This window comes from Leucopleurus acutus (genome assembly GCF_964270905.1).
Source record: "Leucopleurus acutus genome assembly, chromosome: 8".
In the NCBI taxonomy this organism is placed as follows: Eukaryota; Metazoa; Chordata; class Mammalia; order Artiodactyla; family Delphinidae; genus Leucopleurus; species Leucopleurus acutus.
In genome coordinates, this window is record NC_139151.1 from 67,775,984 (window position 1) to 67,803,604 (window position 27,621).

Sequence of the window (27,621 nt, forward strand, 5' to 3'; positions counted from 1 at the left end):
ATAATGAAAAAAGTTGAGAAACACTCTTAAGACCCTAAGATAAAAGGAATATTTATGTAAGTTACAAATATACTTTCTGTGTGATTATCTTTCTGTCCATGCTTATTAATAGATAATTTCCATCTAACAAAAATATTAGTAGGGCTTCCCTGGTGGTGCTGTGGTTGAGAATCTGCCTGCTAATGCAGGAGACACGGGTTCGAGCCCTGGTCTAGGAGGATCCCACATGCCGCGGAGCAACTAGGCCCATGAGCCACAGCTACTGAGCCTGCGCGTCTGGAGCCTGTGCTCCACAACAAGAGAGGCCGCGATAGTGAGAGGCCCACGCACCGCGATGAAGAGTGGCCCCCGCTTGCCACAACTAGAGAAAGCCCTCTCACAGGAACGAAGACACAACACAGCAAAAATAAAATAAATAAATTAATTAAAAATATATATATTAGTAAAACAAAATGAATGTTGAAGACTCCTGTTTCAGAATGTGTCTACAGATGTTAAACATTTCAAGAAATCTCTTACATGGGCTGTATTTGGAGTACTTCATACATTTGGAATTCTGTGCTTTCTTAAATGATAACATAGAAATTCCCCAAATGGTTTTATTGGCGTTGGTTACCATCCTTGAATTTGAATGGAAAGCCATTTACACATCTGTGATCAATTAGCTTTTGATTATTGGCTAATGGTACACATTTAAATATATCCAGGAGACATATTATGGTTCAATACAATAATTAAATTAGTGCTATGATTGAAAATATTTTAATCTTTTATCAATCTAGGGCACTCATGGAAGGAATATTTATTATTTTATTTTAGTGCACAATTTACAAAGAGCTTTCAAATAACTTCATTTGCTAATTGTACAACTCATTTCACCCTCACGAGTCCTATAAAGTTAAGATTATTATCAACTTACCATTTTCGTTTTAGAGATAAGGAAGCGAGGCTGTCAGCGTAAATTATTTGTTTAAGAGACTTAGCTGCGAAGAGTCTGTATGACCTCAGGCTGCCACAGCAGTGCATCAGAGACTGGGTGGTATAGGTGAGTAAAAAGTCTTTTTCCTACAACCCTCTTAGGTTCTGTGCCTGGGCACTGCTTGAACTGGGCTGACAAATGACAGATTTATAAGAGAAAAGCAGAAGTTTGTTACATTTACATATGGGAGCAGTCAGAGATCAGTAACTCAAAGGGTGGGTTAGAATTTAGGCTTACATACCATTTTAGCAAAGGAACAATGCATTTTTAGAGAGATCACAAGACAAAGGAAAAGAACCTTGAGTCTCTAGGAACAAGAAATTGTGCGAAGGCAAATACGGAGGGAACTAATGGTACACAAAGGCTAGTTAGTGAAGTTTGCTTATGTAGATTCCTCTGGTGCCATCTCTAGGCTGGTGAGGGATTAAAGTTGTCTCTGATGATTAACTTTTGTCCTTCCTGGTAGAATAGGGAGGAAATTTATGTCCTATTTTTAGGCAAATAGGGGAAACACAGAGCTCTTTTCTTGTATCTGCTTATTCTCGACTGCCTTCAGCTAAAAATAATCCTTATGCCAAAGTAGTATACTTTGGGGTGGCATATTCTACCACTCTACCATGGCTTAAGCAACAGAAATTTATTTCCTCACAGTTCTGGAGGCTGAAAGTCCAAGAGTAAGGTGCCAGCAGTGTTGGTGTCTGGTGAGCCCTCTCTTCCTGGCTTGCAGATGGCCACCTTCTTTCTGAGCCCTCACAGGGCTCACGTGGGGAGAGGAAAAGATCTCTGGTGTCTCTTCCTCTTCTTATAAGGTCACCAATCTTATCGGATTAGGGTCCCACTGTTATGACTTCATTTAACCTTAATAACCTCCCTATGGGTCCTAGCTCCAAACAGAGTCACATTGGGGGTTAGGGCTTGAACATATGAATTTGGCAAGAGGGGAGACACAATTCAATCTGTAACAGAGTGGCAATGGGATCTGAATTCCTCCTCTGACTCCCAAGCCTGTTCTTCTTTGTCCCATCACGTGACCCCTCCACATGCTGGCATCCATCCTCTGAGCCAGAGCCAGACCACTGGCAGCAAGCCTAGAGCAGACAGGCAGCTGTCTGATTCTGGGGTGACTGCTAGAGTTGGGAGGAAGGTGTGCATCATCTGTATCAGGGGAAAGAAGGGCAGGGGGAAAGGCAAGGTTGCCCTTGACGTGGCCACTGCCTTAATTCAAGTGCTTATTATCTTTTGCCTTGACTCTTAGAAGAGTCCCCTGCTTACTTCCCCTGCCTCTAGACTTGTCCCACTCTATTCCATCCCCCAAACAGACAACAGAGTCCTTTTTCTAAAATGCAACTTTAATCACCTCTTTACTGTGCTTAAAACTATTCAGTGTTTCTCAATATCTAGATAAAGTCAAATTCCTTAGCTTTGCATTTAAGACCCATCATGACCTTGGCCAGGGCCACATCTCTGACATCATTTCCTGTCCTTCTCTGTCATATTAAACATTCCAGCTACACAAAACTCCCTTTTATTCTCTCCAATACAGTTCAAGTTGAAAATGTTTACTCTTATTTATAAACTTAGCTCAGATGGCATCTTTTCTTGAAATCTTCCCCCCAGATCCCTCCTAAAACACTTAACCATTCTTTTCTTTCTGAAGCCATGATAATTCGATTATAAAAAACAGTTACCCTCTATTGGAATTGTCTCTGTTTTTATTTCCCCTAATGGAATGTGGGCCTCCTGTAGAACAGGGGCTCAGAAAATACTTGCTGGACAAATGAGTGTTTTGTCATGAGATAGCAGGTCCCTCACTCAGGTGTGTTTCTTCATCTTCTCCATCCCTCAGCAAGCAACAAATCCAGCCTATTCCTATGGGAACTTCCAACTCTGGTTATTCTCCATCTCTAAAGGCTGATAGATAATCTCGATCAACAAATTGACCCTCATAGATTTTCTGCAGTTATAGCAAATATCACCAGGAAAACTGGATTTCTCCCCATACTTGGTAACCATCGCTTCATCCCCTCTTCTATTTGGAGTAATACTTCTGTGCCTTATGTGGCAGCCCAACTCCATATAGCTTTTAGAACTCTGGGAGGTCTCTAAGGCTCACAGGAAATCAGTCCTCCATGCCTTCCTACAACAAGCAAAGGCCCCCCCAGAAGGTCCAGATTTGACCTGGAAGGTCAAACACAAGCCCTGGAAAAATCCCTTTGGTCAGAGGCCAGACTTGGTGCTTAACTCATCACCTTCAGCCAATTGTCTCTTTAACTAATTGGTCGGTCAATTGTTACAGCTTTTTCCATCTGACCAGCTGTTTAACTCCGAGGTCTATCACTTCCTTCCCAACTTGAGATATACTCAATCATTCACAGAAGCCTTTTCTGTCTGGCTCAGAGCCCACTCTTTGTTCCCTCTCCTTCCTTCTTCTCCTTGAGCCAAACCACCTTCAGTGCTGACCCAAGGAGAGAAAGACCTCAATGTAACATTAAAATTCTGCTGCTTTATGACAGAAGGGAGGGATTGCAGTCTGTAACAAAATTGTCCTCAGTCAAACACACAGACCGTTCCTGAAGATTATTAAGATGGTTCTTTATTTTAGGATCAATAGGTCTATTCCAGCCTATACGGAATCCACACTGTGGATTCAGCAGTTCATATATGGCTTCTCCATCCTATCTAACTTGCCTCAACCATCCTTTGTTGGCTTTATGACTGGCACAAGACCCCCAGAGCACTCCCTTTGCTCATCCCTGCGGTAACAAAGAGTAACGTTCCTGAAACTTCTTTGTTGAACTCTTTTCTATAATCTCCTCGACACTTTATATCCTCATTTTATTCCAATTACCATCACACCGCAAGAATCTTTCATGTGTTTTTACATGTTATTCACAATTGTTATAACTTAATTTTTCCTCCAGTGAATATAAATACATTTAAAATTATTTTCCTTTTATTTACTAATCATATGATGTTATTTTTTACTCGTATATAACACTTCAATGAATATCTTCACAAAATAGATTTTTAAAAATTCTTTTGACTTAGGATTAATTTTTAGTGATGGAATGACTGGGTCACTGGAGATGCATATCACTATGACTCTTTCTAGCTATCATTATCTGGCCTTATATACACGGCACCAACTCTGTGCAGGTGCCTGTTAGAGAGCAAGATCACCCACGCTGAGGGCTATGGCTTTCCATTTGTCTTTACTGATTAAATACATACAAAATACTATTTTCACTTCCATTCCAATTGCCATATAAGTCATCGCCAGTACCTTTAAAGTACAACTTCTTATTAAGGCATGGTCACCTCAGATTTTTTTTTTTTTTTTTTTTTTTTGCGGTACGCAGGCCTCTCACTGTTGTGGCCTCTCCCGTTGCGGAGCACAGGCTCCGGACGCGCAGGCTCAGTGGCCATGGCTCACGGGCCCAGCCGCTCCACGGCATGTGGGATCTTCCCAGACTGGGGCACGAACCCGTGTCCGCTGCATCGGCAGGCGGACTCTCAACCACTGCGCCACCAGGGAAGCCCACACCTCAGACTTTTTAAGCACCACTAACTTAAATCAAATTTTTCAAGCCCCACTAACTAAACTGCCATTTTCAAGTTCCTTTAAATCCCGTCTCCACTTTGGTTCAAGACCTGTTTCACTATTGGAAAGGTGACATCCTGCACCTGTTTCATGGGGCTCTTCACTGTCTCCCTCCCCTCCTTCCCGTCCTTATCTACACTGGTGTCTACACAGGTGGCATCTCTAGATAGTGCATCGGCTCTGCCATGGGAGTTAGTCTAACTCTGCATTTCTTTCCCTAGAAACATGTTTTGACTCCTTATTCCAAATGCTCAGGATTATTCCAACAATGCTGTCAGAGCCCAAAATAGCTTGGAAAATTTTCTTTGGAAATTGTTTTCAAAAGCCATAGGCATGCCCTTTTGAATCTCCTTATTGGTGGCAAAACTTGGTATTTAGAAGATAGATTTTATTTTTTGGAAGGAATCTAGTATCTTTCATGTATTTTTCGTATCAGACAGGATCCTGTCAGAAGCTAGAAACCATGCCATTATTTCAGTGAAGAGAATTTAATATAAAGAGAACTTTTTCCCAGATAGAAGAGAACTACACAGGCAAAAAGGGTAAACTGAGGTATCATGAAGGTCGTAGCTGCAGGAGGCAGCTGCCTCCCCTAAGGATGAGGGAACGAAGGGAAGATGTTGGGATTACAAACTTAGAAGTTTGCAGAAGGGACCTGCAGAGCTGGGACTCGGCCCCTGAGGGACAGGGTGTGCTCCGATGGAACTTGGAGCCCGGAGAAGAGGCCCCTCAGAGCTGGGATTCTGACTCCTGAGGAGGAGGTGCCGGTGGCTAATGCTGTCTTTCTGAGTGGTCACATTGAGGTTGGTTCTAAGAGTGTGGAAGGGCAGCAAACTAGAACCACCTGTGCTGCTGGAACCAGCAGCTGCTGGAGGGTGAAGAGTGTTGCTGGGGCAACGCTGATAGGAGCCGGAAGCAAACAAAGGAGAAAGTCGCCATTTCCTCCTCCAACCCTCAAGTTCCCTATGGCATCCCTGATAGGCAGAGCCTAACAAGGAGAGAGCTGGCAAAGGAAAAGTGTCATTTGCAGAGTCTCAGCCCCAGTATCAGAAAGTAGAGTGAGGAGGAGGGGAAAACTGGAGCCCAGAAACAATGGCTTAATAACGAGCAACCCCCCAGGTACCAGGCACTCGGTAAGTATTTTGAAATAGGAGATCTTTAGTGCTCATGCCACCCCTGTGATTGAGGAATTCTTGCCCTGTTTCATGGATGAGGAAGTGGAGGCTCAGAGAGAGTAAATGATATTAGTGGCTCTGAAATCAGAACACACATCTCCTCACTTCGTGTTCACTGCTTCGTGTTCCACTACATCTGCCTAAGTGAGGCTTCCTTCTGGATGACAAGGGAAGGAGTTTTCTTATTTTTGAGGGGGCTGTCATGAGGGGAGATAAGAAGGAAGAAAGGAAAGAGCTAGGGAGTTGGCATAAGGCTCTGCCATATATAATATGATTCTTCCATGTGACCCGTTCTCCAAATGTTTAGAAAATTCTACCCAGCTCATGAAACATCTGGAGTAAGTGGATTTCTTGTGGAAATTGTTAAAAGGTCTGAACGTTGCACCAAGAGAGACTTGGAGACGAATAAGGACAGCATCTGAAGATGCAGCACAAGAGTTAGAGAAGGTAAACTCTTTGGTGGCAGAAATCTTGAGAAGTTTTATGATTTGTCTAGGCTGTGTAATTGGTTTATATTTTAAGACTTGGGAGGATCTGACATTTTTCTTTACTTTAAAAAATTTTTTTATTTTATATTTGAGTATAGTTGATTTACAGTGTTGTGTTAGTTTCAGGTGTACAGCAAACTTATTCAGTTATACATATATATATATATTCTTTTTCAGATTTCTTTTCATATAGGTTATTACAGAATATTGAGTAGAGTTCCCTGTGCTATACAGTAGGTCTTTGTTGACTATTTTATATATAGTAGTGTGTATATATCTAACTGATATTTAAATTATACCCATTTATTTATTAATTTATTTTTATTTTGGCTGCGTAGGGTCTTAGCTGTGGAATGAGAGATCTTTAGTTGCTTCATGCTTTCTTTTTTCTTTTTTTTTACATCTTTATTGGAGTATAATTGCTTTACAATGGTGTGTTAGTTTCTGCTTTATAACAAAGTGAATCCGTTATACATATACATATGTTCCCATATCTCTTCTCTCTTGCGTCTCCCTCCCACCCACCCTCCCTATCCCACCCCTCCAGGTGGTCACAAAGCACAGAGCTGATCACCCTGTGCTATGTGGCTGCTTCCCACTAGCTATCTACCTTAGGTTTGGTAGTGTATATATGTCCATGCCTCTCTCCCACTTTGTCAGAGCTTACCCTTCCCCCTCCCCATATCCTCAAGTCCATTCTCTAGTAGGTCTGTGTCTTTATTCCCGTCTTACCCCTAGGTTCTTCATGACATTTTTTTTTTCTTAGATTCCATATATATGTGTTAGCATACGGTATTTGTCTTTCTCTTTCTGACTTACTTCACTCTGTATGACAGACTCTAGGTCTCTCCACCTCATTACAAATAGCTCAGTTTCTTTTCTTTTTATGGCTGAGTAATATTCCATTGTATATATGTGCCACATCTTCTTTATCCATTCATCCGATGATGGACACTTAGGTTGTTTCCATCTCTGGGCTATTGTAAATAGAGCTGCAATGAACATTTTGTCACATGACTCTTTCTGAATTATGGTTTTTTCAGAGTATATGCCCAGCAGTGGGATTGCTGGGTCATATGGTAGTTCTATTTGTAGAAGGAACCTCCATACTGTTCTCCACAGTGGCTGTATCAATTTACATTCCCACCAACAGTGCAAGAAGGTTCTCTTTTCTCCACACCCGCTCCAGCATTTCTTGTTTGTAGATTTTTTGATGATGGCCATTCTGACTGGTGTGAGATGATATTTCATTGTAGTTTTGATTTGCATTTCTCTAATGATTAATGATGTTGAGCATTCTTTCATGTGTTTGTTGGCAGTCTGTATATCTTCTTTGGAGAAATGTCTATTTAGGTCTTCTGCCCATTTTTGGATTGGGTTGTTTGTTTTTTGTTATTGAGCTGCATGAGCTGCTTGTAAATTTTGGAGATTAATCCTTTGTCAATTGCTTCATTTGCAAATATTTTCTCCCATTCTGAGGGTTGTCTTTTGGCCTTGTTTATGGTTTCCTTTGCTGTGCAAAAGCTTTGAAGTTTCATTAGGTCCCATTTGTTAATTTTTGTTTCCATTTCTCTAGGAGGTAGGTCAAAAAGGATCTTGCTGTGATTTATGTCCTAGAGTGTTCTGCCTATGTTTTCCTCTAAGAATTTGATACATTCTGGCCTTACATTTAGGTCTTGAATCCATTTTGAGCTTATTTTTGTGTATGGTGTTAGGGAGTGATCTAATCTCATACTTTTACATGTAGCTGTCCAGTTTTCCCAGCACCACTTACTGAAGAGGCTGTCTGTTCTCCACTGTACATTCCTGCCTCCTTTATCAAAGATAAGGTGACCATATGTGCGTGGGTTTACCTCTGGGCTTTCTATCCTGTTCCATTGATCTATCTTTCTGTTTTTGTGCCAGTACCACACTGTCTTGATTACTGTAGCTTTGTAGTATAGTCTGAAGTCAGGGAGCCTGATTCCTCCAGCTCCGTTTTTCATTCTCAAGACTGCTTTGGCTATTCGGGGTCTTTTGTGTCTCCATACAAATTGTGAAATTTTTTGTTCTAGTTCTGTGAAAAATACCAGTGGTAGTTTGATAGGGATTGCATTGAATCTGTAGATTGCTTTGTGTAGTAGAGTCATTTTCACAATGTTGATTCTTCCAATCCAAGAACATGGTATATCTCTCCATCTATTTGTATGATCTTTAATTTCTTTCATCAGTGTCTTATAATTTTCTGCATACAGGTCTTTTGTCTCCTTAGGTAGGTTTATTCCTAGACATTTTATTCTTTTTGTTGCAATGGTAAATGGGAGTGTTTTCTTGATTTCACTTTCAGATTTTTCATCATTAGTGTATAGGAATGCCAGAGATTTCTGTGCATTAATTTTGTATCCTGCTACTTTACCAAATTCATTGATTAGCTCTAGTAGTTTTCTGGTAGCATCTTTAGGATTCTCTATGTATAGTATCATGTCACCTGCAAACAGTGACAGCTTTACTTCTTTTCTGATTTGGATTCCTTTTATTTATTTTTCTTCTCTGATTGCTGTGGCTAAAACTTCCAAAAGTATGTTGAATAAGAGTGGTGAGAGTGGGCAACCTTGTCTTGTTCCTGATCTTAGTGGAAATACTTTCAGTTTTTCACCATTGAGGACAATGTTGGCTGTGGGTTTGTCATATATGGCCTTTATTATGTTGAGGAAAGTTCCCTCTATGCCTACTTTCTGCAGGGTTTTTATCATAAATCGGTGTTGAATTTTGTCAAAAGCTTTCTCTGCATGTATTGAGATGATCATATGGTTTTTCTCCTTCAAATTGTTAATATGGTTTATCACATTGATTTGCATATATTAAAGAATCCTGCATTCCTGGAATAAACCCCACTTGATCATGGTGTATGATCCTTTTAATGTGCTGTTGGATTCTGTTTGCTAGTATTTTGTTGAGGATTTTTGCACCTATGTTCATCGGTGATATTGGCCTGTAGTTTTCTTTCTTTGTGACATCCTTGTCTGGTTTTGGTATCAAGGTGATGGTGGCCTCGTAGAATGAGTTTGGGAGTGTTCCTCCCTTTGCTATATTTTGGAAGAGTTTGAGAAGGATAGGTGTTAGCTCTTCTCTAAATGTTTGATAGAATTCGCCTGTGAAGCCATCTGGTCCTGGGCTTTTGTTTGTTGGAAGATTTTTAATCACAGTTTCAATTTCAGTGCTTGTGATTGGTCTGTTCATATTTTCTATTTCTTCCTGATTCAGTCTTGGCAGGTTGTACATTTCTAAGAATTTGTCCATTTCTTCCAGGTTGTCCATTTTATTGGCATAGAGTTGCTTGTAGTAATCTCTCATGATCTTTTGTATTTCTGCATTGTCAGTTGTTACTTCTCCTTTTTCATTTCTAATTCTATTGATTTCAGTCTTCTCCCTTTTTTTCTTGATGAGTCTGGCTAATGGTTTATCAATTTTGTTTATCTTCTCAAAGAACCAGCTTTTAGTTTTATTGATCTTTGCTATCGTTTCCTTCATTTCTTTTTCATTTATTTCTGATCTGATTTTTATGATTTCTTTCCTTCTGCTAACTTTGGGGTTTTTTTGTTCTTCTTTCATTGCTTTACGTGCAAGGTTAGGTTGTTTATTTGAGATGTTTCTTGTTTCTTGAGGTAGGATTGTATTGCTATAAACTTCCCTTTTAGAACTGCTTTTGCTGCATCACATAGATTTTGGGTCATTGTGTCTCCATTGTCATTTGTTTCTAGGTATTTTTTTATTTCCTCTTTGATTTCTTCAGTGATCACTTCGTTATTAAGTAGTGTATTGTTTAGCTTCCATGTGTTTGTATTTTTTACAGATCTTTTCCTGTAATTGATATCTAGTCTCATAGCGTTGTGGTCGGAAAAGATACTTGATACAATTTCAATTTTCTTAAATTTACCAAGGCTTGATTTGTGACCCAAGATATGATCTATCCTGGAGAATGTTCCATGAGCACTTGCGAAAAATGTGTATTCTGTTGTTTTTGGATGGAATGTCCTATAAATATCAATTAAGTCCATCTTGTTTAATGTATCATTTAAAGCTTGTGTTTCCTTATTTATTTTCATTTTGGATGATCTGTCAATTGGTGAAAGTGGGGTGTTAAAGTCCCCTACTATGAATGTGTTACTGTCGATTTCCCCTTTTATGGCTGTTAGTATTTGCCTTATGTATTGAGGTGCTTCTATGTTGGGTGCATAAATATTTACAATTGTTACATCTTCTTCTTGGATCAATCCCTTGATCATTAGGTAGTGTCCTTCTTTGTCTCTTCTAATAGTCTTTATTTTAAAGTCTATTTTGTCTGATATGAGAATTGCTACTCCAGCTTTCTTTTGATTTCCATTTGCATGGAATATCTTTTTCCACCCCCTCACTTTCAGTCTGTATGTGTCCCTAGGTCTGAAGTGGGTGTCTTGTAGACAGCATATATATGGGTCTTGTTTTTGTATCCATTCAGCTAATCTGTGTCTTTTGGTGGGAGCATTTAATCCATTTACATTTAAGGTAATTATCGATATGTATGTTCCTATTCCCATTTTCTTAATTGTTTTGGGTTCGTTATTGTAGGTCTTTTCCTTCTCTTGTGTTTCCTGCCTAGAGAAGTTCCTTTAGCATTTGTTGTAAAGCTGGTTTGGTGGTGCTGAACTCTCTCAGCTTTTGCTTGTCTGTAAAGGTTTTAATTTCTCCATCAAATCTGAATGAGATCCTTGCTGTGTAATCTTGGTTGCAGGATTTTTCTCCTTCATCACTTTAAATATGTCCTGCTGGTCCCTTCTGGCTTGCAGAGTTTCTGCTGAAAGATCAGCTGTTAACCTTATGGGGATTCCTTTGTGTGTTATTTGTTGTTTTTCCCTTGCTGCTTTTTTTGTTGTTGTTTCTTGTGGTACGTGGGCCTGTCACTGTTGTGGCCTCTCCCGTTGCGGAGCACAGGCTCTGGACGCGCAGGCTCAACGGCCATGGCTCATGGGCCCAGCCACTCTGCGGCATGTGGGATCTTCCCGGACCAGGGCACGAACCCGTGTCCCCTGCATCGGCAGGCGGGCTCTCAACCACTGCGCCACCAGGGAAGCCCTCCCTTGCTGCTTTTAATATGTTTTCTTTGTATTTAATTTTTGACAGTTTGATTAATATGTGTCTTGGTGTATTTCTCCTTGGATTTATCCTGTATGGGACTCTCTGTGCTTCCTGGACTTGATTAACTATTTCCTTTCCCATATTAGGGAAGTTTTCAACTATAATCTCTTCAAATTTTCTCAGTCCCTTTCTTTTTCTCTTCTTCTTCTGGAACCCCTATAATTCGAATGTTGGTGCGTTTAATGTTGTCCCAGAGGTCTCTGAGACTGTCCTCAGTTCTTTTCATTCTTTTTTCTTTATTCTGCTCTGCAGTAGTTATTTCCACTATTTTATCTTCCAGGTCACTTATCCGTTCTTCTGCCTCAGTTATTCTGCTATTGATCCCATCTAGAGTATTTTTAATTTCATTTATTGTGTTGTTCATCGTTGTTTGTTTCATCTTTAGTTCTTCTAGGTCCTTGTTAAATGTTTCTTGCATTTTGTCTATTCTATTTCCAAGATTTTGGATCATCTTTACTATCATTATTCTGAATTCTTTTTCAGGTAGGCTGCTTATTTCCTCTTCATTTGTTAGGTCTGGTGGGTTTTTATCTTGCTCCTTCATCTGCTGTGTGTTTTTCTGTCTTCTCATTTTGCTTATCTTACTGTTTGAGGTCTCCTTTTTGCAGGCTGCAGGTTCGTCGTTCCTGTTGTTTTTGGTGTCTGTCCCCAGTGGCTAAGGTTGGTTCAGTGGGTTGTGTAGGCTTCCTGGTGGAGGGGACTAGTGCCTGTGTTCTGGTGGATGAGGCTGGATCTTGTCTTTCTGGTGGGAAGGTCCACGTTTGGTGGTGTGTTTTGGGGTGTCTGTGCACTTATTATGATTTTAGGCAGCCTTTCTGCTAATGGGTGGGGTTGTGTTCCTGTCTTGTTAGTTGTTTGGCATAGGATGTCCAGCACTGTAGCTTGCTGGTCGTTGAGTGAAGCTGGGTGCTGGTGTTGAGATGGAGATCTCTGGGAGATTTTTGCCATTTGATATTATGTGGAGCTGGGACGTCTCTTGTGGACCAGTGTCCTGAAGTTGGCTCTCCCACTTCAGAGGCACAGCACTGACTCCTGGCTGGAGCACCAAGAGCCTTTCATCCACACGGTTCAGAATAAAAGGGAGAAAAAGTAGAAAGAAAGAACTAGTAGAAGTAGAAAGAAAGAAAGAAAGGAGGGAGGGAGGGAGGGAGGAAGGAAGGAAGGAGGGAAGGAAGGAAAAAAAGAAAGAAGATAAAGTAAAATAAAATAAAGTAAGATAAAATATAATAAAGTTATTAAAATAAAAAAATTATTAAGAAAAAAATTTAAAAAACAAAAAACAATGAAAAAACGGACAGATAGAACCCTAGGACAAATGGTGGAAGCAAAGCTATACAGACAAAATCTCACTAGAAGCATACACATACACACAAAAAGAGGAAAAGGGGAAAAAATCATAAATCTTGCTCTCAAAGTCCACTTCCTCAATTTGGGATGATTCATTGTCTATTCATGTAATCCACAGATGCAGGGTACATCAGATTGATTGTGGAGCTTTAATCCGCTGCTTCTGAGGCTGCTGGGAGAGATTTCCCTTTCTCTTCTTTGTTCTCACGGCTCCCAGGGGCTCAGCTTTGGATTTGGCCCCGCCTCTGCGTGTAGGTCGCTGGAGAGCATCTGTTCTTCACTCAGACAGGACGGGGTTAAAGGAGCCGCTGATTCGGAGGCTCTGGCTCACTCAGGCGGGGGGGGGGGGGGGGGGGGGGGGAGGGAGGGGCGCGGAGTGCGGGGCGGGCCTGCGGCGGCAGAGGCCGGCGTGACGTTGCAGCAGCCTGAGGTGGGCCGTGCGTTCTCCCGGGTAAGTTGTCCCTGGATCCGGGGACCCTGGCAGTGGCGGGCTGCACGGGCTCCCCGGAAGCGGGGTGTGGATAGTGACCGGTGCTCGCACACAGGCTTCTTGGTGGCGGCAGAAGCAGCCTTAGCGTCTCATGCCCGTCTCTGGGGTCCGCGCTGATAGCCGCGGCTCGCGCCCGTCTCTGGAGCTCCTTTAAGCAGCGCTGTTAATCCCCTCTCCTCGTGCACCAGGAAACAAAGAGGGAAGAAAAAGTCTTTTGCCTCTTCGGCAGGTCCAGACTTTTACCTGGACTCCCTCCAGGCCAGCCGTGGCGCACTAATCCCCTGCAGGCTGTGTTCACACCACCAACCCTAGTCCTCTCCCGGCGCTCCGACCAAAGCCCGAGCCTCGGCTCCCAGCCCCGCCCACCCAGGCGGGTTAGCAGACAAGCCTCTCGGGCTGGTGAGTGCTGGCTGGCACCAATCCTCTGGGCGGGAATCTCTCGCTGCTTTGCCCTCCGCACCCCTGTTGCTGTGCTGTCCTCTGTGGCTCTGAAGCTTTCCCCCTCCGCCACCCGCAGTCTCCGCCCCCGAAGGGGCTTCCTAGTGTGTTGGAACCTTCCCTCCTTCACGGCTCCCTCCCACTGGTGCGGGTCCTGTCCCTATCCTTTTGTCTCTGTTTATTCTTTTTTCTTTTGCCCTACCCAGGTACGTGGGGGGTTTCTTGCCTTTGGGGCGGTCTGAGGTCTTCTGCCAGCGTTCAGTAGGTGTTCTGTAGGAGTTGTTCCATGGGTATATGTATTTTTGGTGTATCTGTGGGGACAAAGGTGATCTCTGCCTCTTACTCTTCCGCCATCTTCCCGGAAGCTCTCCACCGACTTTCTTAGTTGGGGCATGCCATGAGGTATCTAGTTCCCCAACAAGGGATTGAACCCAGGCCCCCTGCACTGGGAGTGAGGAATCTTACCTACTGGACCACCAAGAAGTCCTGAAATTATACCCATTTTACAGGTAGAGAATTTGAGACTGAGAAGGGGGTTAGGTAACATGACCAAGATCACATAGCTATTAAATTGTAAACCTTGGATTTGAATTCATTCAAATATATTTCCTCTCCAAAATGGAATGCACAGGAGAAGCCACAATAGTACTACTACGTACCATTTATTCAACATAGATTGCATGCCTGGAAATACACTAATTGCTTACTTTGTCTACCTACCAATTTCATAAGTAGACACTAGTATTCCTATTTTACAGATGAAAAACTGAGGCCAATATAGGCTAAATAATATGTTCTCTTCAGAGCCAGTAGTTAAGTAGAGCTTGAATTCCCACCTAAGTCCATTGGACTCCTAAATCTTGTGCTTCCAACCAGTGCTTCTTAAACTCTAATGTGCCTGAAAATCACCCAGGGAATCCTGTTAAAGCAGATTCCTATGCAGTAGATCTGGGGTGAGGCTTGTGATGCTGCATTTCTAGTAAGCTTCCTGGTGATGCTGGTCCGTGAACCTCACTTTGGGTAGCAAGGCTCCTATGACGATGTCATACTGCTTCCCTGTCCTGCCAAGCCCACTTCATCATCTCCAAGCTGGCTCACCCCTGAGACCCCAGGAGGCCTCTTGGTCAAGCTCTGTTGTGATATGACACTCAGAACTCACCCTTTTTCTCTTTCCTTCCTCTGAAAATGTTCATAATAAGGTAACTAAACAAATCCACCACCTGGCAGGTCATTAAAGGAAAACATGATTTTGCCCCCATGTGACTTCATTCGATTAATGATGCTGTCATTAAAGCCTATGACCATGCCAAGAAAATTAGTTTCAGGTGTTGGGTTGTTTTGGTTCTAGACTCATTCCTATATTTTTTAAGTGGAATATTTGAAATATCATCACCTTTATTCCCCATCAGGGGCTTACAGCTCAGGCTGCCTAAGAAGTCTGACATTGGAGGTCAGTGGGATGTTTATGGGAAGCAACAACAGCCATTTTTATCTCTTTCTATTAACATGAGGCTGCCCATTGAGAATGTTTCCAGAGCCATAGCATTTCTTGGGAGAAAGAGAAGCAAATGTAGCTTATGAAAAGTGCTGACAACTTCATAAAAGAACCCAAAGGGTGCTAACTAGGGATCTCCCACTCATATTGTCTGCCCACGGAATGGAAAGCCTTAAGGAAGATTAATTTCCCCTCTCTAACATAGAACATTTATTTTGTAAACTCTGTACATTGTAAACAATGTTTCTTTTAAAACTGACATGTTTTCCCCCTGCAGTACCACCCCCTTTTATTTCCAAACTTATCTCAAACTAAACCTCAGAAACCCAGCTCTCACTGTAAGTTGTTGCAGCAGAAATGCAAAGAGAATCAAAATAAATCTTGTGGGTTTTTTTGTTCCGAGTTTTAGAGCTGTGTTTGACCTTCAACAATAAGTTTGGAAAAATGCTTACGGAGTAAGCTTGCTTCTCTTTCACACAGGGGTGTCTGGGCTGGAGCACTGAGGAAGCCATTCAGGAAGGAGACAAAGTTCATTGCTGGTGGGGGTGTCTGAGAGGGTCCTTGTTCTGCACCCTGATCCATGGGTGGACATCCTAGGACAGGTGAGGAAACAATAGAAACTGAGATAGTTGTCCTAGCATTCAGTGTGTTCCCTCCTATGGGAAGGTTCTAGGAACTTATATGTCTTTTCAAATATCACTTTCTATTCACCATATTTTGTGTGTCAATAGTTTGGTCATTTTTATTGTTGAATAACATGATATCATGTGAATATGCCATAATTTGTTTATCCATTCACTTGTTGATGGACCTTTGGGCTATTTCCAATTTTCGCTATTATGAATAAAGCTGATATGAATATTCATGTATTTTAAATAAACTTTTAAATTTTAGAACAGTTTCAGATGTGTAGAAAAAGTGCACAGGTAATACAGAGATGTTCTATATATCACACAACCAGTTTCTCTTACTATTAACATCTTACATTAGGATCATGCATTTGTCACAGTTAACGAACCAATATTGACACAATGTCAACTAAAGCCCATCCTTTATTCAGATTTCCTTCATTTTTGCCTGATATTCTTTTACTGTTCCAGCATCCCATCCAGAATACCATATACATTAAGTCGTCATGACTCCTTAAGCTTCTCTTTTCTGTGACCATTTCTCGGACTTGCCTTGTTTTCTCGCGACTTTTGACAGTTTTGAGGAGGGCTGGTCAGATATTTTGTGGACTGTGCCTCAGTTGGGATGTGTTTCTCTTATGATTAGAGTAGAGTTATCGGTTTTGAAGAGGAATACCATAGAGGTAAAGTGCTACTCTCATCACGTCATATCAAACGTACATACTACCAACGTGTTGTCTTTTTTTCAATATTTTTTCTGCATCTTTTGAAATCATCATTTTGAAGTTTCTCCCATATATTCTATTAATGTTGTGGGTAATATTAATTGCTTTTCAAATGTTGAATCAACTTGGAATTCCTGCGATAAACTTCACTTAGTCATAATGTATTATCCTTTTATGTATTCCATGGCATAATTTGCTAAAATTTAGTTGAAGATTTTGTGTCTGTGTTTATGAGTTATAGTGTGATTTTATTTTCTGAAAATATCTTTGTTGGTTTTGTTATCAGAGCAATGCTGTCCTCATAAAGTGAGTTGAGAAGTGTTCTATTTTCTGGAAGAATTTGTGTAAGATTGTTACATCTTCCTTGAATGTTTGACAGGATTCACTGGTGAAGCCACTGGGCTTGGGATTTTCTTTATTAGAAGGTTTTTAATTATAAATTCCATTTCCTTAATAGATATATGGCTATTAATATTTTTATTTCTTCTTGAGTCTGTTTTAGTATGTTGTTTGCAAGTAATTTGTCCATTTCATCTAAACTCTCAAGTTTATTGGCATAAATGTGTTCATATTTCCTTATTATATTTTGAATGTCTATAGGATATCTCCTGATATCCCTACTTTCATATTTTATATTGGCAATTTGAATTTTCTTTCTCTTTACCTTCTTTCTTACCAGAGGTTTATCAATTTTAATAATATTTCAAAGAAGCAACTTTTGGCCTTTTAATTTCTCCTAATGTTTGTCTGTTTTCTGTTTCATTTATTTCTGCTTTCATCTTTATTATTTCTTTCCCTCCTCTTCCTTTGGTTTTACTTTGTTTTTTCCCTAGCTTCTTAGGTGAAAATGCTGAATTTTTTTTAAGGCTTTTTTTCTTTTCTACTTTAGTTTTTAAAGCTATAAATTTCACTCTAAGCACTGCTTTTGCTGCATCTCACACATTTTAATACATTGTGGTTTCATCATCTTTCATTTGAAACATTTCCCAATTTCTCTTGTGATTTCTTCTGTGACCAATGGATTGTTTAGAAGTGTGTTATTTAATTTCCAAATACTTGGGGGAATTTTCTAGATATTTTACTGTTATTGATTTCTATTCAGTTGTCTGTTGTAGCTAGAGACTCTACTCTGTAAGATTCTACTCTTTTGAAATTTATTGCAAATTATTTTTTAGTCTTGCCATGTGGTTTTGCCATTTCTTTTGCAAAAGAGATAAAGTGTATGTTCCTGCCTTTGACTTTCAAGTTCTTATGTGACTTGCTTTGGCCAATAGAATGAGGTGGAAGTGGTGGCATGCTAGTTTCAAGCCTAGGCACAAGAGGGCCTGCATACTTCCAATTGCTTTCTGGAAGTTTTGTCATCCCTGCGAAAAGAACATGCCAGGGCTACCCTGCTGGCTCAGGGGAAGGGTGTGAAACACAGGAGCAGAGCCTAGTCTTAATCAGCAGATGTCTAGCCAACCTCCAGATCTGTGATCAAAAATGAATAATTGTTGGTTTAAGCCACTGATAGTTTTGAATGATTTGTTACACAAGAGCTAACTGATACAGCCACTCTCCATGACAGGTGACTGAGTGGATGCTTAAGACCTAGCCAGCTGGTCTGTATCCATTCCAGTAGGCGCTCCTGCTCTTTTGGACTGAAGCACTACCTGGCCTTTGTCCTCGTCCTTCCATTACTTTTCTTCCCTTGGAACAGTGACAATGGACATCCGTTAGGGTGTCAGCCCGATGAATGTGTTCATGGGGTTGTCCTGACATGACTCCTGTGCAAAAAGCTCAGGCGTCCTGGATGCTGCATCTGGCCAGAGAGTGCACATGTGTTGGACGAGGGGCATAACCGGGCGGTGGGGCAGAAGCTGATCAATCTCAGTGTTTTTTTGCAAGGATTACCCAGGGCAGTGTTGAGTAGAGTGTGCAGTTAAAAGCTTCTACTAGCATGCAGCACCTTTATATTGGACCCTAACATTCACCCATGAATTTGGATTCCATTAACTTCAGGATGTCATTTCCTTCCTGTGCTAAAGGTTGATAACCTCCAGTCTGCCAAGGATGAGACTTCTGGTCCTGGCTTTGCATCCAGTTATTCTCCCTATATCTTTCCTGGCATTTCCAGTTTAGTAGGGAGGAAGGGGGACTGCAACACTTTCTAGTTTTCTATCTAGTCTGAACCTGGAAGTTCCAACTTTTCCCATGTTTATGTTGATGTGTGTGTGTGTGTGTGTGTGTGTGTGTGTGTGTGTGTGTGTGTGTGAATGCAATGTGTAAATGTGTGTCTCTGTACACACAAGTATACATACACATTCTCTCTCTGTGTCTCTTGATAGAGATAGCTATATACACATACATTCATATATATGTATGTATAAACACACACAGGTATATAAGCTCATATATGCCAAATATATATATCCACTTATATTTATTTATGTTATATTTATTAGTCTGCTATTGTTTTTCTCCTCTGCCAGAGCTAGAAGAGGTGGACCAGTTCACTCTTACATAACTTTGCAGGGCCTGAGGTAAGAGTAAAAATGAAGGCTCACTTACCATAGGAATAAGTATTTAGAAGTGACAAATCAAGGTAATAAATGGTTAAACAAAATATGTCCTCTCCTCCTACCTTGACAATTATATTTTCATGATAACCTGGAAGGCCAGGCTTAAATTTAGAGTGCTTTTATCTCTCAGAGTTCTGTGTCAGAAGTAGTGGTATGGGTAAAGCTGGTCTTTGGCCCATGGCCTGCTCCCCTTCTTTCCACCCCTGACTGGTGCACACACTAGCTCATGCATTCATTTATACCTCCTGCAAAGAGCCGCCCTTGGCCACACTTTGGGCTTAGGCATGGACATTCCAACAGCCCAGTCCACCCTTGGAAGAATGGTTAGGGGAAGAGGCCTGTACAGGCCAGGTAGGTGGTTTCAGGGACATTTGGGCAGGGAATGCCAGGGTCCTAGATATCCAGACTGTGGTCTAGAATGGGTCGGGGCAAGACTCCAAGTAGGTATCTCTTTGGCCCTAGGAACATCATCTTCCCCTTCAACCTGTGAGGAAGAGCATAGCCAGCAGAAGAATATATATTGCTAACAATACTATAATGCCATCAGTGCTTGATTGAAATATAAATCTTCCTTGATCAGGTGCATTATTCTTTGAATATGCTAGCTGCAAATATTTTCTGTAGAATTTTTTATAGACACTTATAAGTAAGACTGGTTTATTTTCTTTTGGACGCTGTTTAATTTGGTTTTGGTATTAAGCTTATGCTAGGTTTATAAAATGATTTGGGAAACTTTTCACTTATATATTATGGAACAATTTGAATAATTTGTGTAGAATTATATATTCCTTGATGGTTAGGTTAGTTAGATCTTGCCCATAAAACAACCAGGGTCTAATGTTCTTTCTTATTTTTACTTTTTAAAGTGGTGGATTTATTTATTTATTTTAAATTAAAAATTCTTGGCTGCATTGGGTCTTTGTTGCTGTGCGCAGGCTTTCTCTAGTTGCAGCGAGCGGGGGCTCCTCTTTGTTGCAGTGCACGGGCTTCTCATTGCGTTGGCTCCTCTTGTTGTGGAGCATAGGCTCTAGGCGCGCTTGCTTCAGTAGTTGCAGCATGCAGGCTCAGTAGTTGTGGCTTGCGGGCTCTAGAGCGCAGGCTCAGTAGTTGTGGCTCATGGGCTTAGTTGCTCTGCAGCACGTGGGATCTTCCCGGACCAGGAATTGAACCCGTGTCGCCTGCATTGGCAGGTGGATTCTTAACCACTGCACCACGAGGGAAGTCCCATAGTGTTTTATTTATGAAAAACCTTGCTAGTGTATTGTGTGGTTGTTAATGTGTTCAGATAATCTACTTTTTCTTGAATTAATTTTGGTAATTTATATTGTGCTGGAAAATCATCCATTTCATCTAGATTTTAAACATTTGACAACATTTTATAAGATATTTTATAATTATTTTTACTGTTTTTCCACAACTACGGTTTTATCTTCTTTCTCGTTCCTGATATGTGTGTTTGTCCTGCATTTTTTCTTAGTCAAACTTGATAGCGTTTGGGGCTTATCTACCATTTTTTGCTGGCATTTTGTTTGTGATTCACTATTTTTAGCATTTTATCTCTATTAATTCCATCATATTTCTTTGAGTTTGTTTTGTTCTAATCTTTTAACTTGAATACTTAGCTCATTTATGTTCAAATTTTCAAATGTGAATACCAAGGAAAGAGCAGATGTAGGACATAAATAGGAAATGAAGCCAAGAGTCAGGAGGACTGGATGTGAGGTGGAGGAGAGAGGTTGGGAACCACATGCAGAGGGACTTGGAGTGTTATTACAAGCAGCATAGAATGTATGAGGTTTGGTTGTCAAGGTGACGTGTTAGAAAACATTGCCATCAGGACACCCTGCCTCTGCAGGCTCTGCATCCAATTCCTGTTTCCTTCTTGGCCGTGAGCACATCATGAAGAGCTTGCCAAATACCCAACAGAAATCCAGACCCACAATGTCTACTACACTTTTGATCCAAGACTTTTAGTTTCATAGCCCAATAAAATACAAAAAAATCAACAGGGACAAACATAGGGTTGCTGATTTTTATTTTGTCAAGTACAGATATTAAACATATACACGTACAACCATTTATTAGCACAGCAATTATACCAGGTTTTAACAGACAAAATTAATAAGGTCAAAAATCACAGAATAACTGTTTTATTCAAGTTGCAATGTGGCTTGCAGAATTTCAGCCCTAGCATCACAAAGCAGAGTACAGAAGGGTGGGTTTGAAGCTGAGTAACAATAGCTTAATAACCAGCTCACTTGCTAGGCACGGGGGAAACTTGGGGAGCCCTACTTGCTGTAGATTTAGGTCTCCATATTTTGTACTCTAGGAGTAAGCATGAAACGGAGTTTGAAAACCTATCACAGGGAGTGTAACTCAGCTTTGCTAACCCAATTCTTGAAAATTAAGGTGAACCCACAGTGCCAAGCACCTGGCAGCAGCAAATGTCAGTTCTCTCAGAAAGAAGGCATGGTCGTGTATATCACAAATTATTTTCACAAGCAATTTTGTAAAGGCAGTATCCTGGACTGGACAAAACTAGCCAGGAACACAAGGAGACAAAACAATAAGAATGAAACCCATCAGAGGCAAAACCAATAGTGCTTCATTTACTAGAATGATCAGCTATAGACTTTAAAATAATGGTGATTACTTATTCAAGGGAATAAAACACAATGTCTAGAATTGGAGCAGAAAATTGAAAGCTATATTAAAAATGGAACCAAATGAACAGCCTAGATATCAAAATTAAAATTAAGGAGTCAATGATTGGGTTTAAGAACTAATGAGAGAATTAACATATTAAAAGACAGATTGGAAGAAAGCATCCAGACTGAAACACAGAGAGGCAGAAGGAGGAAAAAGAAAGAATAAAAGCTAAGAGACAAAGCGTATAAGAATATCACATATAGTTTCTAATATTTGTATTACTGACATGGCAGGAGGCAGAAAGGAGGGAGAGAGAGAGATAGAGATAGAGAGAGAGAGAGAGAGAGAGAGAGAGAGGGAAAGAGAGGATGAGAAGGAAACAATATTTGAAGAGATAGTGACTGAGAACTTTCAAAACTGATAAGAGATAAATTCCCTACAAATGTCTTGCAGGATCGATGAAAAGGATTCCAAGCATATCATAGTAAAGATGCTGAAAACAAAAGACAAGGAAATAATCTTAAAATCAACAATAGAACAAGGATATATTACCTTCAAAGACACATAAATTAGTGACTAAGAACTAATAGAAAAGAAAAATTGAACAATTAAAAAAACACAAGAGAAAAAAAGAAATAAAAAAAGAAAATATGTGCGACAAAGAAAAAACAAATAGTAAAATGGTAAATTAAACCCCACAATATAGGTAATTATAATAAAAACAAATTGACTAAATATTCTGATTAAAAATCAAAGATTACTAGACTTGATTAAAAACTCAGTCTGTGCTTTAGATAAGTTGTACATAAAACATAAGGCTATGGAAAAAAAGGGAAGGATTGAAAAATGATATATCATGCAGATACTTATCAAAAGAAAGCTGGTATATATTCTAAATATGAGCCCCTTACTCATTATGTGTGTTTTATATAATAGATACAGGTCTATAAAAGTATAGATTATATATTTATATTATATTATATATTTAGATAGATTATAGATTATATATTTAGATACATATTGTAGATTATATATTTATATTATATATATCTCATCATCAATAAGAAAAAGACAAACAATCCAATAGAAAAATGAGCAAGAGGGTTGAAGAGGCATATCACAAGAGCATATCCCAAATGACCAAAAAAGATGTGAAAATATGCATAATCTCAGTAGTAATCAGGAAAATGCAAAATAGAGCCACAGTTGGATGCCACTATCTGTCCATCATAATGGCAAAAATTAAAAAGATGGGTAATATCAAGTTTTGCCAAAGATGTGGAATGATGGTTTTTTTTTTTTTTTTTGGACAATAACACCACTAACCTCAAATATTTATTTCTGAAACTTGTTTTAGATTTTAATCACCTTCCATTTTCCCCAACCATCTTCTCATTAGGTAGTATTTTGGTTAATATGAAAATAATAAATTTCATATGTATAGTACATTTCAGTTTCTAAATTATTTTCACATACATTACCTCATTTGATCCTCACAAAATATGAACAGAAATTATCGTCCTGATTTTACGGATGAGAAAACAATTGCCCAGAAAGATTACATGTCACACAGTAAATAAATGCTTAAACTAATACTGTAATAAGGATTGAAAATTTCCGATTTCTAGCTCTAGACCAGTTCCTTTGTACTACAACCAGCTGCTGCTTCCAAACAGACAAGAGAGGACTGGATAATCTGTCTTTGAATAACAGTTTAGGAAAGGTTACTCCTATCTTCATCAGTATATACAGTCAATAAATTTTGAATTGTAACAAGTTATGAAAGATGTGAAATAATAATTAGAGAAATATTTTGGATAAGTATTAACAGCATTTTTCATCTATAGAAAATTAGTGATTTATAATCTTTCTCTCTCTTTCTTCTCTCTGGGTAAAGAAGATGAAATTTTTATTAAGAGGAACAATGGAATTTTTATACACTGTGTGTGGAGTAGAAATAGATATAGCCATTTTGAAAAACTGTTTGGTATTATCTATTAAATCCAAAGATATGCATACCTTACGAACCAGCAATTTCACTCCTAGGTGTATCCCTATATTCATTTCTTAGGGCTGGCACAACAGAGTTCCACAAACAGCGTGACTTAAAACAACAGAAATTTATTCTCTCACAGTTTGGGAAGCCAGATGTCGGAAGTCAAGCTGTTTGCAGGGTCATGCTCCCTCTGGAACTTCTAGGGGAGGATCCTTCCTTGCCTTTTCCAGGGTCTGGTAGCCCTAGGCATTCCTTGATTTATGGCAGCAGGACTCCCATTTCTGTCTCCATATTCACATGGCCATATTCTCTCTGTGTGTCTGTCTATGTCCAACTTTCTCTCTTCTTATAACAACACTTCTTATATTGGATCCAGGGCCCACCCTAATCCATTAAGACTTCATTTTAACTAACTATATCTGCAAAGACCTTATACTCCAAATAAGGTCACATTCACAGGTACCAGGGCTTAGGCCTTCAACATATCTTCTTGGGGGACAAATTCAACCCACAACAATACAATACCCAACAGAGGTACATGTACATATGTACCTTGAGTCTTGCATAAGAATATACATAACAGCATTATTTGTCATAATCCCAAACTGGAAACATCTCTTGTTTTAGCAATAAATTATGGTGGTGGAGTCATACAATAAAACACATAATATACAATAATTAAAATAAATAAATTATAGCTATACGCAACAGCATGTATCTCACAAACATAATAAGTCGAAGAAGCTAGACACAGAAGAATTCATACTGTATAAATCCATTCACTAAAAGTTAAAAAAAAAAACAGGCACAGCTATACTTAACTATTTGGGGATATATGTATAGATGGTTAAACTAAAAAGAAATTCAAGAAAATGTTTACCACAAAAGTCAGGATAGCCGCAGAGCAGCTGGGCCTGTGAGCCATGGCCGCTGAGCCTGCGTGTCCGGAGCCTGTGCTCCGCAACGGGAGAGGCCACAACAGTGAGAGACCTGCGTACCACAAAAAAAAAATAAATAAATAATAATATAAATAAATAAATAAATTTATTTATTCATTTATGGCTGAGCTGGGTCTTTGTTGCTGTGTGTGGGCTTTCTCTAGTTGCGGCGAGCAGGGGCTACTCTTCATTGAGGTGCACAGGCTTCTCATTGTGGTGGCTTCTCTTGTTGCAGAGCACGGGCTCTAGGCATGTGGGCTTGCAGGCTCTAGAACACAGGCTCAATAGTTGTGGCGCACAGGCTTAGTTGATCTGCGGCATGTGGGATCTTCCCGGACCAGGGCTCAAACCCGTGTCCCCTGCATTGGCAGGCGGATTCTTAACCATTGCACCACCAGGGAAGCCCTCAAAACATCTTATTGTACTATACTCACCAGTATGTGAGTGATAATGTGAGCTGATAAAATATCTATGTGATGAGATGAAGTGAGGGGAATGATGTAGGCATTGTGACGTAGAGTTAGGTTACCACTGACCTTCTGATGGTAAGTCAGAAGGAGGATCACCTGCTTCTGGTGATCGTGGATCATTGAGTCATGGTGATGTCCATTTTCATAGTTAAATGCCAGGAGCACACGATGTCAATGGTTGGGGATCCTGGGTAGGATGGAGTGGGATGTCATCACGCTACTCAGAATAGTGTGCAATTTAAAACTTATGAATTATTTCCGGAATTTTCAAAATTTAATATTTTCAGATCATGGTTGACTGTAGGTAACTGAAACCATGGAAAGCAAAACTGAGGATAAGGAAGGACTACTATATACCCTTATTTTGTTTACTTTTCTGTACATGTGTTTTATTTCTCACACATATGCACATACAAGCCTTTTTTTTTTTTTTTTTCCCCCGGTACGCGGGCCTCTCACTGCTGTGGCCTCTCCTGTTGCGGAGCACAGGCTCCGGACATGCAGGCTCAGCAGCCATGGCTCATGGGCCCAGGCCGCTCCGCAGCATGTGGGATCTTCCCGGACCGGGGCATGAACCCGTGTCCCCTGCATAGGCAGGCAGAGTCTCAACCACTGCACCACCAGGGAAGCCCCCCAAGCCTTTTTTTAAAAAAAGAAAGAGAAAAAAAAAAAGAGTGATTCCAGAAGGTTAGTGGATTTAAGGCCATCTGGGTTACATTTACAGCCAAATGAGCCAAACCAAAGCAAGGGTAATTAAGTTTAGTTGAAACAACATATTGTTCTCAATTCTATTTACCAACCTGAACAGGTGTGGCCCTGCCTGTACTATCTCCTGAATACAGTTTTAAAAATGTTAATTTATTCAGTAATTTGTTTCTGAGAACCCACAATGTGCTGGACACTGTGATGTGCATTTCCTCTGAGTTGAGTTTTTGTGGAATTCAGAGGAAATATAGGCAATTTTGATTTGAATAGCTACTAATCTCAAATTTCTGCACAGTGAGAATCTTTTCCCTCCCACCACTCCCACCTTTGCCCACACTCTAGTTGGAATGATGAAAACTTGCAAAATACATATTAAAAGATGCACATATTCAAAAAATATCATGGCCATCTGAGATCAGGGTGAGAAAGGCTGTTGAAAATCTGTGGCAGCCTGAGCTGGGGGGTTGATGTGCATGTTCTCTGAATATTTAAGTTTAGATAAAGATTCTAAGTCTTATTGCTTGAAAGCTATCCAAAAACCCAAAGTGCTAGTCCCACTGGTCTCTCCTTTCTTTAGGAATATAGATGTCATCAAATCTCAAAAATGAAAGCTATTAACAGAGCACGTGAGACTAAAAAGAAACTTAAGAAGACATTTATTGTTTCTTAAACTTTTATTATCGTCCATGCCTGACTTGAAATTCATTGCATATGATGTTGCTGTCCTATTTAATTGTATATTTGGGACTAATGTAGCTGTAGCATATGCCAAAAGTAAATTTCCAGGAGTCTGGTTTGCTCAGTTTTAAGTAAATCCATGTTCAGGTAGTGATGTGCCAAGATGCCTATTCACTTGTCATCATAGCCTTTCTCTTTTCTGAGAAGCCATGAGCTTCAGAGGGTGGAGACCATGCTTCCTTCCCTTACCAATGTGTACTCAGTACCTACACAGTGTTAGACACGGAGTAAACACTAAATACTTGTTGATCTGCTGATTGAGAAAAAAATGAGCCAATTCTTGATAAAACACATTTCCCTAGAATAAGCAAGGATATTCTCAGAATGGTTCCATTTAAGTTGTATTTAACCCTCCAACCCACAAAAATACCCAGACTTTCGGGCTTTCATTCATTTCATCAACTAGTTTTCATTGAATGCTTCTGTAGACCTTAGGGATATATAGTACTTTTGATGATGAAAGCTAAGGGAAAATAAAGCAAAGTGGTAGGAAGTACTGGGGGACGATTTTAAAGAGAGTCATCCAGGAAGGTCTCCCTGAGGTGATGTCTCAGTAAAGATCTGAAGAAAGTGAGGGAGTAAGAGGTAAAGTGAGGGGAGGGTAGGAGATGAGGGAGTGCGCTGTGGTTCTACCTGACAGAATGGCCTTTTAGGCAGAGAGAACAGATGTGCAATGGCCCTGAGGCAGAGAATCCTGGGAGAATTCAAGGAAAAGCAAGGAGCCCATTGTAGCCAGAGCAAAGTGAAAAGGGGAGAACAAAAGGAGGTAAGGTCAGAGAGGTAACTGGTCCAGACTGTGGAGGGTCTTAGAAGCCACTGGTTTTTACTAACAGTGAGATAAGAATCTATTGGATGATTCTGAGCAAAGGATTGACATTATCTGACTTGCTTTTTAACAGAATCACTTTGATGGCTTTATTGGAAATAGACAGAAGGATCAAAAGCAGAAGCAGATGGAACCAGAGCTAGCCTATGGGAAATCCTAATCATCAGATATATACAATTGTAACAGAGGATTCAGTTTTCACAGAGGCCAAGTCAAA